Source organism: Lipophrys pholis, assembly GCF_963383615.2.
Source record: "Lipophrys pholis genome assembly, chromosome: 12".
In the NCBI taxonomy this organism is placed as follows: Eukaryota; Metazoa; Chordata; class Actinopteri; order Blenniiformes; family Blenniidae; genus Lipophrys; species Lipophrys pholis.
This window is the reverse complement of record NC_137641.1, coordinates 8,431,921-8,444,420: the sequence shown is the minus strand read 5'-3', so window position 1 is coordinate 8,444,420 and position 12,500 is coordinate 8,431,921. Positions and strand designations below refer to the sequence as shown.

At 43.7% G+C, this 12,500-nt stretch overlaps 1 protein-coding gene across 1 annotated transcript in view; it reads right to left on the bottom strand.

The window, feature by feature from the left end:
- The window catches only part of tcf4 (transcription factor 4), a 262,646-nt gene that overhangs the window by 87,744 nt on the left and 162,402 nt on the right, over positions 1 to 12,500 (bottom strand). The gene's annotated exons all lie outside the window — the stretch shown is intronic.

Sequence of the window (12,500 nt, the reverse complement as noted above, 5' to 3'; positions counted from 1 at the left end):
AATTGAGTACAAATTACAAAATGTACTTTGATACTTCCAACATGCTGCTACGGAGTATTGAAGTAAAAAGCAGTTTGATCTGCATGTTTGATTTGATGAAGTTCTTGATTTCCATCTAGAATTGTTCATTATTTTGATTACATTTCTCCTTCATTGTTAATCTAATGGCTGTTAAAAAGTAACTTATACTCTGAGTATATTTTAATGGAAGTATGTCATTGTTTTAGTCAGTTAATTTTGATAAATCATTCGTACTCAAGGACCATTGAAGTTGCACTTGACTCATCTTTCCGCTTTAGATTAACTCTCATTTCTTACTTCCTGTTTGCTTCCTCATTTCTTCTCAACCAGCATTCTGTTCTCTTTTTCCCCAGCTTCCTGTTTCCTCCCCAGCTTCCTGTTTCCTCCCTAGCTTCTTGTTTCCTCCCCAGCTTCCTGTTTCCTCCCAGCTTCCTCCCCAGCTTCCTTCTTTCCTCCCCAGCTTCACATTTCATCTCCAGCTTCCTGTTTCCTCCCCAGCTTCCCACTTCCTCCCCAGCTTCCTATTTCCTCCCCAGCTTCAAATTTCATCTCCAGCTTCCTGTTTCCTCCCCAGCTTCCTGTTTCCTCCCTAGCTTCCTGTTTCCTCCCAGCTTCCTATTTCCTCCCCAGCTTCGTGTTTCCTCCCAGCTTCCTGTTTCCTCCCCAGCTTCCTGTTTTGCCCCAGCTTCCTGTTTCCTCCCCAGCTTCCTGTTTCCCCCAGCTTCCTGTTTCCTCCCCAGCTTCCTGTTTCCTCCCCAGCTTCCTGTTTCCTCCCTAGCTTCCTGTTTCCTCCCAGCTTCCTATTTCATCCCCAGCTTCGTGTTTTGCCCCAGCTTCCTGTTTCCTCCCCAGCTTCCTGTTTCCTCCCCAGCTTCCTGTTTCCCCCCAGCTTCCCATAGGATGTTTTTCTCTTTATTTACTCTAATGCCCTATTCTGCCCCCAGTCCTCCTTCACTTCCTTCTTCCTCTTCCTCATCGCCCTTCTTCACGTTAGTTCCATCCTCTCTTCATTTTTCAGTTATGGACGAAGAAACAAATCCCTGCACTGAAATCAATAAATCAATAAATCAAATGTGATGCTCCATCATTGTGTCTCGTTGCTTCACTGTCTCCTGTCGCCGTGTCTCCATCCTGGTGTGAACCCACGTTGTTGCGGCGACGCAGCGACTCTTGTCAAAACTCCGTCACAGGCGTACAGGTTGAGTGACTTTGTGACGGTGAACTGGGTGAAACCCTCCTGCAGGGGGCGCCGCAAACGTCCGAACGCGGCCCGACGTGACAGAATGAGTTCCTGTTGGCGTGCGACGCCACTCATAATGTAGTCGCCTGGCTGTGATGGCGTTTTATCTAAATATAATAGTGAAGAAACAAATACATTGTGTGTGTAGCTGCTCGGCTGTTTGTTTGCAACACAATCACCAAAGTTTCCGTGGGAGTCGTCAGATGGTCGCGTGGAAATGAAAGGTAAACTTCAGAATACCTCCTTAAGTCTGATTGACGTTCAGGTTTGTGAGCAGATCCAGAAGGATCCAGATTATCAGCGCGATAACAACCAGGACAGTGTGTGTGTGGGGGGGGGGTGGGGGTGGAGGGTGGGGGGTGGGGGGTAGAGCCGTCTCAGTAAACAGGAAGTCATACTTCTGTCCCGATTAAAGATCCGGGAGGTCAGATTAATGTGCTGATGATCGACACTCAACCCGACAAGTTGTCTGATCTTTAGGTGGGAGATGAATGAAGAAGTGACTCTCCGAAGATGGAAAAAAAAGAGGCATGGAAAATTATAACAAGCAGGAGAGAGAGAGAGAGAGAGAGAGAGAGAGAGAGAGAGAGAGAGAGAGAGAGAGAGAGAGAGAGAGAGTTACAGGCGACAGTGATTCAGTCGTCCAAATTTCATATTAACATCGTCATCATTCATCCTATTCAAACAAATAATGGACTCCAAAACAAGTGAACAGACCTCTCTCCCTCCCTCCCTCTCTCTCTCTCTCTCTCTATCTCTCACCCAGTCTCACTGGATCTCTCTCTCCCCCTCTCTCTCCTCTTCTTTCAGCTTTAATTTGATTAAAAAGCGAGCTGCAGGAAGGGGAGGGAGGGCTGATGCACATCTAATAAGTGGACCATCTGTCTGCAGCGCTGGCTGGCTCCCAGCATTGTACCCGGCCAGACTGCATGGGGAATGAAGGGAGAGATGGAGGGATGGAGGAAGGGAGGGAGGAAAGGAGGAAAACAGTCCAGAGGAAGGCAGGAAAAGAAAACCCAAACAGAGTGACCCGGGTTGAGAGGAAAAAGCAGCAGAAGCAGCGTTTTGAATTCCGTCCGACGCTTGGTCAACAAACCAGAGGAAGATAAGGAGGGATGAAGAGAACAAGAGGGAGGAGGAGAGGAGAGGAGAGGAAGAGAGGGAGAAGGTGAAAAGGGGAGAAGCAGAAAACAGAGAAAGCACACAGAAAGGCAGGTGAGGAGAAATGAGATACTGAAAGATGCAGGATGAAATGACGTTTCACATCGTTTCCGCTTTTTCTTTTCAGAAAAGTTTCACGTTTCCACAGCAATGTTTTTGTAAACAATGTCCGTTTCCACAGAAAAAGGCAGAAAACGATGTTGTTTTCATGTCAGGCCACTAGTTGGTGCTGTTGGATCTTTCAGTACTGAAAGCACACACATGTGCAGCAGAGAACAAGGGGCTCGAAGCATTAACAATGGGAGAACAATCTGATTACAAATATATAACAACAGTCACAATCTCACATTATTGTCTAAATCCGCGATGGACAACTGGTGGCCTGCGGGCCGAATGCGTCCTCGCCGTCTGATCTGTGGCCCTACAGATAGTTTTCACAAACTGTGATGAAATTAAAAAGGTCAATTAACCACATTGGAACCTAATATGAAATATCATCAAATATTTATATATCAGTGCTGTCAAAATGAACGCAGCAATTCTGCCGATTAATTTCAAACGTGTCATTTGTTAAAAAAATAAATAAATAAAAATCACAATTAACGCAGTTTTGTTTACTTCCGGGTTGTTTTACTCACTAACCTGTAGTCACATGAGCAGCTTCACTTCACTTTCACTTTAAAAAGTTACCTGGTTGGACAAAGCCAAAGTCATTTGCACGCTTTTCAACGCCCAATTTAACGACCACAGAAGTTTTTTCTGCACAGAGCAACTGCAGGTTGCCAGGTTGGCTGACCAGGAGACACAAGGCTAAACCTGGAGGGAATACTGGAAACTTCCAGGGAAATTATTTGGCTCTTCCCTCTCTTTCCCCTTGCTGTCTCCCGTGTGTGTGTGTGTGTGTGTGTGTGTGTGTGTGTGTGTGTGTGTGTGTGTGTGTGTGTGTCCACATGTGTTTTGTTTTGTCTGTCCTATCCTGTTTCAACAAGATTAAATTCAAATTCCAATTTAATTCAAATTTAAATTCCCAAAGTGTTCGACCTGCACTTTTACATACAAGTCTGGGTTTTGTTATATTATCAATGTTAGTGGATTTAAGAAAGATGCCTTTATTTCTTTTTTGCTAAACTTGGGAGAGAAACTTTCACTGAAAGCTGAAAGAAAGTTATGAAAATGGTCTTTGAATTTAAATGTATTATGTGTTGGGTCTACAATAATACCATGTTTCCCATAAATAAATATCCATTACAAGTTCAGACTTAATTTAAAAACAAAACGTGATTAATCGCGATTAATTACAGAAAATTGTGCAACTAATTAATTTCGTTTTCTTTTTTTTTTTAATCGCAAAACCAGGCTCAGCTCCTCTCCTTATTGGCTGTGGGTCAAAAACCCCCTCTCCTCTGATTGGCTGTGAAATCAGTCAATCTATCGCAGACAAGCCCCGCCTTCTTTTTCCATTGACTGAACATACAGGTAGTTTTTCACCAGGTATCTCTGCGGAGCTGCGATGTGATTGGTAGTTGAAGGAAACAGAGTCAGAGACTCGTGGGGAAGAAGTTCACGGTAATTCTGTTTTTTAATCTGTGACTTGAAAAATAGGATTTGTGCTCCTGGAATTAATAACTTGTGAATGTGGAAGTGTTGTGTTGTGTCTGTGGAGAGAAAATAAATCCTACAGGTACACAATTCATGCTACACAACTACAAATTCCACGTTTACAAGTGCTCAAACCTTTTTCAACTAAAGTACCTCTATAGTATTTGGTTCAACAAGCAGCGAACCCAGTGCTGCTTTTTAATGCTTCCATAACGGCAATGTTACGCACAGAACAGTTTGTCGAATATCTGCCGTTTGAAGAGGTTTGAAATGAAAGATCACTGAGTTTTTATTGATTGAACTTTCCCGTATTTTCAGTGAACTAAAACGTGTCCATGTTGGATGTTCATATTTAATGAGCCCGACGCTTCAGTTCCAAAGTTGCTAAACTATCCACTGCTGCAGGAGGAGGATGCTGTTTACAAGCACAGCACTTTTGAAAGAACTAGTTTGTGCAACAGGGCCACTAAGTGGTAAAGTGACAATTACATAACTTGATCCAGAAACTCAGAAACGTGTGCACATTATTGGAAAAAATACAAAGTTATCACTCAAAGATGTCAAACCAGTAGAAAAAGTTAAAAACTGAGACGGCTGATCAAACAAATCGTGTGTCTGATCCCAATGTCCCCTTTGCTCCTGTCATGCCCGTCACAGCCACTAGAGGTCACAATGCAAACAACACGTGTAAAGTAGACTGCATGTTCAGCTTGTACAATTGGAAAAGATTGTTTTGATTTGATTTGAAGTTTTTATTTCGAACATGTAAAAAAACAAAAAAAAACAACAACATGCAATTACATAAATAATATAAAAGGGTCAACACCTCCCTCCATCCTCCACCTCCCTCCATCTTCCACCTCCCTCCATCCTCAGCTCCTCCATCCTCTACCTCCCTCCATCCTACACCTCCTCCATCCTCCACCTCCCTCCATCCTCCAGTCTAATTCATTTCTTCCCCATCTCTCCCACTCTTCCTCCTCTGATACACTCTATCTCCTTCCTTTCGTTCTCCTCCTCCTCCTCGCCACCTCCTCCCTCTCCGGTGGCGAGATGACAGCTAATCCCTGCTTGAATTATAATCTCACATTTCATCCTGATTTCACAGCGACAGGATTTGCCTTCACATTACGATGCCCACTTGTCAATCTTGTTCTTTCTCGCCCCATCTGCTCATTCACTCTCTCTTTCTTTCTCTCTCTCTCTATGTCTATGTCTCCTCATTCGTCGGGAGTCTAGTTGTCAGTCTCTGATTTCCTACATTTTTATGGTTATTTCTGTCTGTCTTGCCTTCACGTTTGTCCTCTTTTTCCTTGTATCACCCACTTTTCAGTTCTCTGGAACATTCTGCTGTTGCTCCACTGTCTTTGTTTCCTTTTTCTAGTCTTTATACTTTTAGTTAAAAACAAACTGCCATATGCTTAATGTTGTTCCCAGTGAAAAGTACTAATAACCATGAGCTAATGTGGCTAACGTCGGTTAGCCTGACTTTAACGTGAGATCTCCTCAACGCTTCTTTTATTATCTTTAATCTAGTTTTAGAGGGTTCAGTATGTAATATTTATTCATTTAAAACCTTTAAAACTAATGCTGATAAAAGAACGCACGAGTACTGACACTCTTCCATATTACTGATGAAGCTAAGGAGCTAACCGCTAACCATTTAGTGTGCTATATATATAAGTAGTTCTATCACCATGTGCATGTAATCATCAGACTTCCTATGAGAATGTCCTGACATCTGTGATGAGAAATAATCTAAATAAACATGAAGAGCTGCTGAAGTGGACAATCAGCTTCTCAAGAAAGCCAACAAAAGAAGACACATCGGAATTAATGTTTCAGGATCCTTGTGGACTGGTCATACTGGACCCCCGGACCAGGTCTAGGATCCTGGTGGACTGGTCATACTGGACACTCGGACTACTGATTTCAGTGGTTAGTCTATTCCTGATCTTTTGTCTCATAATGTTGTTTTACATAATGAAAAGTTTAATAAGTGTGACGGTTTCTGAGCCAATGAGACTCTCAGGTTTCGTGCTGCCAAAGGGAAGAACGACCCGAAACGACTGTCCATCAGGATTAAATGCTCAATTTTCACTTTCTCTCTTTGGAGAGCGTCACCTGCTTTTCCTCAACTTTCTCCGTCTTTTTCTCTCTTTGATCCTGCCCTTTTCATCTTTTTCCTTTATCTTTCAGTCTCACTTGGCCATCGCTCTTCCTTCCTACCGTTCTTATTTACAACGTTAATTCTCATCTCTGTGTCAAAGGTTCACTCCAGTGCCATTCTTCTCGGCGAGGTGGTGCTTTAAAACTGTGACGTCAGTCGCTGTACAACGGCTTTGCAAACATTGCTGTGTTGCTTTGCCGTGTTTTTTGAGAGTAAAATACGTCCAAACAGCGACACGTGGTCATGAAAAGTCGGATAGCACAGTGCTGCTAAGCTAGCCTACTAGCTGGCTGTAAACTGTGGAATGGATTTCCTGACTCATTACTCCGAGTCTCATTGAGACTCGCCTCCCTTCAGGAAATCCAGTCCACAGTTTGCAGCCAGCGAGCAGAGCAGCAGGCAGGGAAACACTTTTCATTTCAAGCAACAGTAAAGCACAGAATGAGGGTTCATGGATCGGATATCTCAGAAGGTTGGATCGGAAATTTCCAATTCGTGAATTATCCGTGATATCGGAACCTGATACCGATACTGGATCGGATCGGCCCCATCCCTACGTGAAATCTGTGCACGACTCCACCGTCCTGGATGGGCGTGAGAACTACAGGGATGAGGTGGAGCGACTGACTGGTTTGGTGTTGGTGAAAACAATCTGCTGCTCAACACATCCAAAACCAAGGAGGTAGACGAGGGACAGAAAACCTCTGAACATCAGGGGGACTGTGGAGACGGTGGCTGACTTCTGTTTATCCTGGGAGTCCAGAGGAGGACCGGACCTGGACCTGAACACCTCACGGCTGAAGAAGGCCCAGCAGAGACTGGACTTCCTGAGGCTGCTGAGGAAGAACAACGTCCCACAGACACTGCATCATACAGAGTATCCTGACGTAATGCAGTAATGTGTGGTACAGCTCAGTGCAACTGCACAGAGGAAGGTTCTCCAGACGGTCGTCAGAACGGCTCATCAGAGACCGCTCTCTCCAAACACCGGAAGAACTGCACAGTTCCCGCTGCCGCAGAAGAGCCCACAATGTCATCAGGGACAGTTCACACCCTGGACCCTCCCTGTTTGAACTGCTGCCATCAGGCAAACAATAACGGGCCATTAAAACAAGAACAAACCGTTTTTATCCACTGCTGTCTCTTTATTTAACACAACACAACTAATGTGCAATATATTGTATAAGGGCCCAGTGCAATGGAATGTACTCTTTTGTGTGAGTGTTGAGTGTCTGTTTGTGTTTATCCCTCTATTCTTATACTTTGACAGTTTTTATTTGGACGCTTATTGATTCTATGATGCACAGATGGATGGGCACGTTTTAATCTCCTTGTACTGGTGACAATGACAATCAAGTTTCTGTTGTATTCATCCGATAAACCGTAAAGACCGTAAAAGCTGCGACGGTTTACAAACGACCCCTTCCATAAGCTTCTGTTTTGGCTGGAGGTCGGTCCGGGTCCGGAGAGGACAGCGTCTGTGTCCGGACCGCGGTCCGCCTAATGGTGACCCTGGTCCGTCCCGTTACGAGAGCAGTGTGCCATCTTTCTGATGGCTGCCTCCACCAGCGTCATGTCACAAAGCTGAGCAAATTCCTGAGCATGATGATGAGCTGAGTGGACTTAAACGTCTCCGATGTCTCCAGGTCTCAGTGGGACAAGAGTCCAACATTATGGAGGACAAAACTTTCAACAACTGTGACGCTGGCACGTCAGTATAGAGACAAAACCCTCAGGAAGGGTTGGAGCGCCTCGGTTTGTCGGGCTGTCGACGTCAGCGTTGAAGGAAAGATGAGTCCTGACGTTGAGGCGTTAGTGGATGTTGTCCTCCCTCGAAACACCCACATCCTTTTGGAAGGAGGGCAAACAAAGGGCACCAACAAAAGAAAGAGAAGAGTTCTTCATCTTCTCTCTGGTGCAATCAAGATCAAAAACCTGATGTGGCCTCAATTCTGACGGTGAAAATCAGACGCTAATTTTCCTTCAATATACAAACTGAGAGAGAGTAGCAGCGAGAGAGAGCACGAGAGTCCCAAAAGTGTTTGGAGAGGGTGTGTGAGTGAAGTGTTTGAGTGTTTGAGGTGTGTGTGTGTGTGTGTGTGTGTGTGTGTGTGTGTGTGTGTGTGTGTGTGTGTGTGTGTGTGTGTGTGTGTGTGTGCACGTCTGGCATCTATCAGAACCACAGCTTGCCAAAAAAGCAGTAAGCATAGTGCAGAGAGAGAGAGAGAGAGAGAGAGAGAGAGAGAGAGAGAGAGAGAGAGAGAGAGAGAGAGAGAGAGAGAGAGGTAAACGTACGAGCGCTGCTGCACGCTAATTATGTATGCATGATTTAATCTGCAACTCAATAATATGCAAATATATTCATATGTTAGTTTCTTAATTAAAAATGCAAAGCAGCCCTTATGGTGATTTTTCTGTGATTTTCTTTTCAGCCTAACAAACGGAACATTTTGAGAAACTCAACAAATTGGAGGGAAGCTCTTCAGTGGGGGGTTTGCCGATCGGGAAAAACAAACCCGTCGTTTTCAACTTCCTGTATTTTGAGCTGGATGAGGAAGACGAGGAGATGAGGAGGAGGAGGTGGAAGAGGAAGAAGAAGAGGAAGAGGAGGGAGCAACTTGTTGAATGAAGGCCATACTTTTAAAAGTGACTGTGCTTCATAGAGCCTTGATGAGTCAGGAAAAGAAGCTCTGGGCTCCTGAGTTCAGCACAACTTTCTCCATTACTTCCTCTCGGGACGGCTCTCTGATGGCGTCGCATTGTTTTGGTCCGATCGTCCTCACGGCGCCACGTTTGCAGGGGCCCGAACACCGGATCCAAAATGGGGAAATTATAAAATGCCTGCTGGGATGTGAGGTGTGGCGAACCCCGCGGCGTCACTAAACAACAACGTGGCGGACGACCTGCTCCAGGTGGCGCTGCAGGAGCTGCTGATGCTCGTCGCTTTAATAAGGCGATATGTCGGATTTCTCCAGTACGAGGAGGAGCAGGAGTTTTCTCTGTCTTCTTCGACGATGGCGGTGTATTTTGTGAGTTAGGGCACCACCTATGGGCTTGGCATGTGTACTCCATCATTTTGAGCCGTATTCATAGTGACGTGTGGACGGAAGGTTTTTTTAAGAACACCGCAGGAGAAAAACAAAAGTTTTTGGAGGTGTGGGTGGGGCCTGAGTTTCCTAAGTTAGTGGTTCCCAACCTGGGGACCAAAGGTGGTGCCAGGAAAGAAATACATATTAATTATTTCTCTTGAGGAGACGTGAGGAGACGTAAGAAACTACTTTAAATCCAGATGCTCTTGCTGTCGTATGTTGTTAAAAGTCCACCGGCAGTTTGTGTTCCCTGAGATGTTTCAGAGTCACACATTGTCATTAGTGCGGCTTCGCAGAAATAAAACATGTTTCCATCTATTCTTCAGGTAAGAGCAAAGCATTTCTTCCCTACTTTGGTTATTCCTTTAACAGGGTGGAGTATGAGTCCGATCTACTAAAGTTCTGCTTGTTAAAAAATTAAAATTAAAAAAAACATTGTAAAGTTGGTAATGTGCAGATGTGTAAACTCTACCAACATGATTGACAGATTAACATACTCAACCCATTGCTTTCATGAGAATGGAATCTCAACAGTGGCCACTGTCCAGATTTGTCAATGTTTATAAATGTTTAAATATGCTCATAAATATAAAAGCTTAAAAATACCAGTTTTGTTTTGCACTTCTTTTTTTGAGGTTCCTTTGGATGGATTGATGTGATTTATGTGAAAATATATACCTGATATACCTTTTGTTTTTCCTAAACTCAGACTGTCATTTCAAGTACACCAGCCTTAAAAACACATTCATTTTCTAAAAGGGACTAATGAAGCTTCTACTTGTATTTGTTGACAAGTATGTTGATAAAGGTTTCTTAATAAATGCTCTCTATTCACTAGCTGCATAAAAGTACAATAATCTTGACCACTAGGGGGCTCTCTATTCACTAACTGTTTAAAAGTACAAAAATCTTCACCACTAGGGGGCTCTCTATTCACTAGCTGTTTAAAAGTACATTAATCTTCACCACTAGGGGGCCTCTCTCAATCTAAAAAAGCCTCCTTTCCAGTGTTGTGATGAAGGTAAAGAAGCTGAAACAAGGTGAAACTCTGACACCTTCATGTTCCAACAGAGCAGATTTCCAGCCTCTTTTTTGCTTGCTCCTGCACAAAAGTTGTTTTTTCTCTGTAAAAGTTCCTTGAAATGACGATGTTGTTATTGAAACTGTAAATAAAATTGAGTTGTTCTTACTGCAGATGTTCAACTTCGTCGCGACTCTTTTCTCACTTCCAGTGAATGTCTTTGAGTTTCACGCTTGTTTCAGATCTTCTTTTTTAGTTTATATATTTATTTCTGTGGTGACATTACTGCACCCCCTGGTTTAAATACTGCAGCGCCCCTACATGCCTTATATAAATACTGCAGTGCCCCCACAGGCCTGGCATAAATACTACAGCACCCCTACAGGCCTTATAGAAATACCACAGTGCCCCCACAGGCCTTATATTAATACTACAGCACCCCTACAGGCCTTATATAAATACTGCAGCGCCTCTACAGGCCTTATATAAATACTGCAGCGCCCCTACATGCCTTATATAAATACTGCAGCGCCCCCACAGGCCTGGCATAAATACTACAGCGCCCCTACAGGCCTTATAAAAATACCACAGTGCCCCCACAGGCCTTATATTAATACTACAGCACCCCTACAGGCCTGGCATAAATACTGCAGCGCCTCTACAGGCCTTATATAAATACTACAGCGCCCCTACAGGCCTTATATAAATACAACAGCGCCCCCACATGCCTGGTATAAACACTACAGCGCCCCCACAGGCCTGGTAAAAAATAGTCAAGCGCCCCTACAGGTCAGGTATGAATACTACAGTGTTGTTAGTAACTTTGGGGACAGATGTGTTTTTTGGTGTAGTTTTGTGTGATAAACCTTTTAATACTATATTAATACACGGGAAATAATAGCAACTTTTCCGTCTCAATCGTTGTTTATTCTACTCCGTAGCAGTTTTCTCCGAGGTCGAAAAAAAGAATCGTCAGACAAGACATGTTCTAATAACTGGAGGTTACGCTTTCTTTGGTTGTTTTGTTCGTCATGCGACTTAAAGGGGACATATCATGCTAAATCCACTTTTTTAGCCCTTAAATGCATTTTGTTGTATATTTAGAGTGTTTAGAAGTACAGAAAAGTTCAAAGTAGTCTCTTCAGGTGCTCCGTTGATATCTTTATATTCTGTTTTGGTCATATTTTGCGATCGGTTTCGATTTTTCTATTCTCTATTACGTTTTTTGAACAATGACGTCACAGTATTCTCAGCGGAACTGCCAAATTAGGACATCGACATTTCGAGCAATCCGCCATTTTTGTTTCTCGCTGCGATTTTGTAGTCCAACCGAAGTTACGAGAGGATAAGTCGAAATGTTCGGTTGTTGGATGTAGTAACCCACAAGCTTCGTTACACCGTCTCCCAGCATCAGAACCTTTTCGAAGTGCCTGGTTGAGTTTTATTTTTCACAGAAATGTACCCACATCTGTGGGTAAGGTCATTTTTGTGTGCGCGAATCACTTTAAGGACGACTGCTTCAGCAACCTCCGCCAGTATAAAGAAGGATTTGCCGAAAGACTTCATCTGATTGAGCGGTCAGTTCCTTCTATCTATGGAGACGACGAACAGAGCACTTCGGTAAGCTGTATATAACGCTAAAAAGTGTGATGATAAGACGTCCCTGTCATTGTTTTGTTAGCATTAGCAGTTGCACCGTCTTCATATGTTAGCGCTGTGTGCTCGTTTTAGATTATAATGTAACTTCTGTGTTAAATAGTCGTTGTAATACAGGCAGTATTGTAGTAGTGGGCATGGATGGAGAAGTTAGTGTAAATATAGTAACACACCATTGCGTTACATCCATATGAAGACGTTGTTCTGTAGGTGCATCATCGTCATTTTCATCTCGCTCCGCCGGGTCCGACTCTGGCTCCAACATGTATGGCTGGATGGACAAATCTTCCGTTGTTGACATTTTGTAAATAATGTGAGAATATAAAGTTTCTGCGCCGCTAGATAATTGTATCTGTTCTATCAAACTACAAAGATGGCCGAACAGGGTGGAGTTGAACCGAGTGTCACCTCTGCAACCTGCAGAGGAGGAGGGGTATGAAGTGTCTCATTTGCATTTGAAGAGACCGCCCCAAAACGAGTTGCTCTCAGAAGCGCATCAGAAAAGGGGTTGAAAAGGGGCCTGTGGAGCTATAATAATGAGGA